The sequence below is a fragment of the Bidens hawaiensis genome, unplaced genomic scaffold (genome assembly GCF_021521415.1).
Source record: "Bidens hawaiensis isolate Kalapana, Puna unplaced genomic scaffold, B.hawaiensis_p1.1 tig00021356_1, whole genome shotgun sequence".
Classification (NCBI taxonomy): domain Eukaryota; kingdom Viridiplantae; phylum Streptophyta; class Magnoliopsida; order Asterales; family Asteraceae; genus Bidens; species Bidens hawaiensis.
Genome location: NW_027493310.1, coordinates 160,820 through 165,904, shown reverse-complemented (window position 1 = coordinate 165,904; position 5,085 = coordinate 160,820). Strand labels below are relative to the sequence as shown.

Below are 5,085 nucleotides of genomic sequence, written 5' to 3'. Positions count from 1 at the left end.
TCACTAACTCTTAAAACTGCTGATAATGTTGCAGATGCAAACTTTATGACCTGTTTAAGCAAACTTCTTTAACATAGAAACATAATTTTCATAATCTTTCTTTCCGCACATGAAAAAACCCAAATTGTTGTGTTCCACTGTTCTAGCTATATTCTATTAGATAATTTTAGTTAACAAGAACCATTAAATAGTTATAAATCAAATAATCAACCACTTTCTAACCATTGGCTCATAGTTAAAATGAATGATTTGAGATATCTGTCTTTTATATCTCTGCGGTCTTTGATTTAAAGAAAAATATATTTCTTTTGGTTGTCATAATTTAATGTTAAACACTAGATCAATAGCACTGGAAAACGGGTCAGGTCAAAGTCATAATGAGTCATGGATTGAAACAAGTTAGGATTATAATGAGTTAGAGTCGAGTCAAAACAGGTTAATGGTTAATTAAAAAAAGGTTTGCTTTGCTGGTGTTGCCCGCCTTCGTATGCTTATCCAATGATATGGAATTATGGATGTCTTTTCAAGTACACACTGTACATGAATGTCGGCATCAAAGTTCGAGTTTTCTTTGCCGGTGTTTCTTGTTTTCACACTCTTATCCACTTTCACTCTCATGAAAGAACTTAAAAAAAATGCCATGTTGCATGTTGCTGGCTAACAAAATAATAATATTTTAAAGTTTCAATTTCATTTTAATATAAAATATAAATATAAATAGTTGTCAGTTCGTGTGTTGTACAATAGAACATTTATTCTTTAACATCCTAATGTTTGTATTAGTTGTTACATGTTTTTAAAGGTTAATGTAAATGTGTCTTGTTTTAGAAAATCAAATAATACATTTCGTACTCCTCAATAGGCAGTGGCGGATCCAGGAATTTTTTTTAGGTGGTTCCCTCTTAATTTATAAGGTGGTTCCTACGCGTCTTCTATATATCCGTACACTATTATTTTGAAACTCGGGTGGTTCCGGGGAACCACCCGTTTGTATGCTGGATCCGCCAATGTCAATAGGAAAATCACTATGTTTGAAGAAGAAGAAGAAGAAGAAGAAGAAGAAGAAGAAGTTTTTATATGTTATAATTACAAGGGAATATTTCATGAAAAAAATTTGGTGGCGGTGATATGTTAAACTAAAAACATTATTAAGAATAAATAAATTTTAAAGTTTAACGAGTGTACAACAAGTAAAATGATGGGTAGAAAGCACGTTTAGCAACACTCGTTTTACAAAATCATATTTATTCTTTAAACCTTTTTGTATTAGAACCAGTTAGGAACTGAACTGAACCACCTGTTTGTAATTAGGTTGGGAACCCCTTCATTGAAACCGGTAAAAAAACAAACCATGGTCTGAAACGAAGTGATTTTCTTCCACTTGAAAATTGCTTTTGAATGTTGATTAAACTATCAATGTCTGTAATATTATCAACGTGTTTCTGACAATCATGGAACAAAAGTGTCACGCCCCAAACTTAGGGCATGAGTGTGACTAATAGCTGGTACATATTTGTGAATTTATCAGAGTTTAGGGTTTGTAAAACGTAAGTCTTTTGATTAAAATATTATATTTCAAAAGTCGAGAATTAAATACCTGATACAGATACAAAGGAGTTTAACTGACAAAACAATAATTTACATCATTTATATCAGATCGTTCAAGGAATAATCACCATCTCTAAACATCTATTCCTAATTACATGTAGAACAATTTTAGAAAATACGCCAACAACAGAACTTTTTGACTCTAAAACGTTTATGAAAACTTTAGTTTATACTCGAAACAATTAGCGACTCTCTAGACCGTAACACCAATTATATCACATTAGTCTAGTCCTCACATCAATATAGTCTAGCTTAATGAGAAGGGGATCTGGTACTACGCATGGTGGGGTATGCCTACCTCTTCCCGCATATGTAAGGATCCAAACAAATGTATAACTAACCCAATTGTCATCACATACTAAAATTTTATGGATCTTTAATCCCATGCAAACTTTGATTTCTCGGTAAATGACTCGACTAAAAGAGTTTTATAGATATGAGCGTATTCACCTTTATTTTGATCAGCGCTTTCACTGATTTATGTTCTAGAGTTACCTCGGACCAATAGTACGAGAGTAACTTTGTAAAAATATCTAGATCAATATTCATCTAGGTTCAGACTTTTAATATTTTTTGCATAGCCTTTACCTTGATCAATCATTTGTTTATAAATATTTGGACCTTTAGTCCTTTTTTGTTTTTTAATCATTTATGTGATACGTTTCATCTTCATGAAGAAACGTATATGCTAGATTTCTTTTTCAAGAAGAAACATTAACTTGACTATATCTCCTGCATATAAAACTTTATGTTTCTAAATTATAGAGAAACAATATTTTAACTATACCCTCAGCTTATGAAAAGCTATATTTAACTTTATATTTGAACAAGGTATAAGCTATAGATTTTTAAACCGTCTTTTGGATTCGTCGCGTATCGCGATAGATATTTAAACCGTTTTCATTATTTTAAATCCGACAGGTATAGCGAAAGACGAAACATTTGGTCGTCGCGTAGCCTAACGCCGTCCCTAGGGTTGCCTTGTCAACTGTAGACTTGCCACATGGCGTAACATGGTCTGTCAGATCGTGTCATGTGTTTCCACGTGGCGCAACACGTGTCTGGTGGCCGTGATGCCCACGTTGCGTATCGCGATGACCGGAGACTTGGTTCGTCGCGTAGCGCAACACCACTGTTTCCTAGGGTTTTGTGAAACATTCATCGCGTAGCGTGATGAGCCTTAAATTTCAATATTTTTCATTTTCAACCCTTTATATTTTGTACTTGTCAAATTTAACCCAAAAATTAACCCTTTATCTTTTATACTTGTCAAATTTAAGCCAAAAATTTCGAGATATTACCAAAAAACCTCTTCATGTGACCATGTTCTGGTAAAGGTAATTCTAGAACAAGTGACCATCTCCATGACTTTTTCCTGGTCATTTCATTTTCTTCCTTTTAAATCTAATATATATAACAAAGACAAATATTTACAGTGTGAACTTGAAGTTAACTCAGCTGTCTCTAAATTTATCCTCCACTATAAATGCATATATATACCTCCATGTCCCGTAATCCCACATTATCAACACACCAAAGCAATGAACTCTAAACCCTTACTTTCTGCCACCCAATCCCTCTTAAACTCATCATATAATCCACTCATTTCTTCTCTACCGTCTCATACTTTATTCAAGTTCAACACCAACCATGTTAAGATAACTCATAATAATTCAACCCAACCACGTAATATTAATATTATAACCAAAGCCTCCGCGGCCACGGCCCACCGCTCTTTACCACCGACACCAGACAAGGAGACATTGTATGACCTACTAGGTATCTCTGAGAACGGGACACTCTCCGAGATCAAACACGCGTATAAAAAGATGGCCTTAAAGTACCATCCTGACGTGTCTCCTCCAGACAGGCTGGAGGAGTACACTGTCAGGTTTATTCGGGTTCAGGAAGCCTATGAGACTTTATCCGACCCAGAAGCTAGATCCACGTACGATAGTTGCATGGCCAAGGGCTTTGCCTTTTCGGGTAAGAGAGAAACCCAGTGTGACCTGAGGTCCGATGAGAAGAAACGATGGAAGGATACGTGGACGAGACAAATATCGGAGCTGCAGAGGCGGAACACCAAAGTTGATCGGACAAGAGGGATGTCGTGGGCAGCCCGGATCCGAAAGCAACGGAACGAATCATGTGTAGCCTAATTAGCTATTGTCTCAGTCTCTTGTTAATAATGCTTTAGGATGTGACATGGAAAGTAATGCTTCTATTATTATTTGATTTAATAACTAAAGGGGTATGCACCTGCCTTAACATCGAGCGGGGCGGGTCAATCCACAAGATATAGACAAGAGGCTTGAAATCAGGATGTCATGAAGACACAAAGCCAAAACCTATGCGCGTGGCGCATATCACATATGCTCACGCATATCACATCTGCGCGTGGCGCATATCACATATGCTCACGCATATTACATATGCTTACGCATATCACATGCTCACGCATATCACATCTGCGCATGAAACATCTGCGCGTGAGAATAAAGAGAAGACCTTGCGCATCCCCGGGATAGGCGCATAAAGGACAACACAACAAATGAGACAACAGTCTAATCCAAATCAGGATAAGAACAACCATGATTGTACTCATCAGACAACATTCCAGAAGGTATCTTTTAAGGAATAAAGAATGTGCTGATATTGACAGCTGCCAATGAAGGGTGGACAACTCAGCAAAACCCATGTGCCACCACGTGATGGCACATGGGTCAGGTAAAATACCTTGGTCAGAGAATAATCAATGAAAAAGCACCAGGTGTCCTAAGTACACGTGGCGCGAAGTAATAGGAGGAGGCCAAAAAAACCCTAATTGGGTCTGAGCCCAATCATTGGAAACCCTAATACTATAAATACCACACCACCTCCACAGTTGGGGTCAAGCAAGAAATATATTCTGAATCCTTTACTCATTTTCACATTCTTATCTTCTCCTGCAATATCTTATTCTCACACCGGAGGGTTACCCCAAAGAGGACCCCTCTGTCCCTTTCTGAGGGGTAAGCTCACGGTGCTGTTCGCTTTGTAAGTGGAAGAACTCGTATCTCGTAAAACCATCGGTGATATAGCACACTCATACCCGAGGAACGTAGATCGAATACAAGTAAGTCGATCCACGCTTCTTCATTGGCGCCATCACCTGTTACAACGGCAACAAAACCACTATTTCATCAGTTTTCTCTCTGAAAATCTTCACCATGGTTTCCGGTGTTCGAAACAATGATCAAGTTCTGGAGGATAATGAGCTTGAGGATGTTAATGAGGGACATCAGGTTCTGAGGGCGCCGCGTGACACTGCGCGCACCACCAGTAACCATCCCTTCAACACAACACCTCATAGCAAGACTGAAACTCCCCCAGACGATCTCACGTTCCAAAATCTGACTGGTACAAAACAAAAAGGACCAATGGGTCCGGAAGTTGAAACCAATGACCCTAAAGAATGGCTCATAAACGAACAACGGC

At 37.8% G+C, this 5,085-nt stretch overlaps 1 pseudogene; it reads left to right on the top strand.

Moving 5' to 3' along the window:
- Nucleotides 1-3,141: 3,141 nt before the first annotated feature.
- Nucleotides 3,142-3,794, top strand: LOC143563303 (chaperone protein dnaJ 20, chloroplastic pseudogene; annotated as a pseudogene).
- The last annotated feature ends 1,291 nt before the right edge of the window (nt 3,795-5,085 follow it).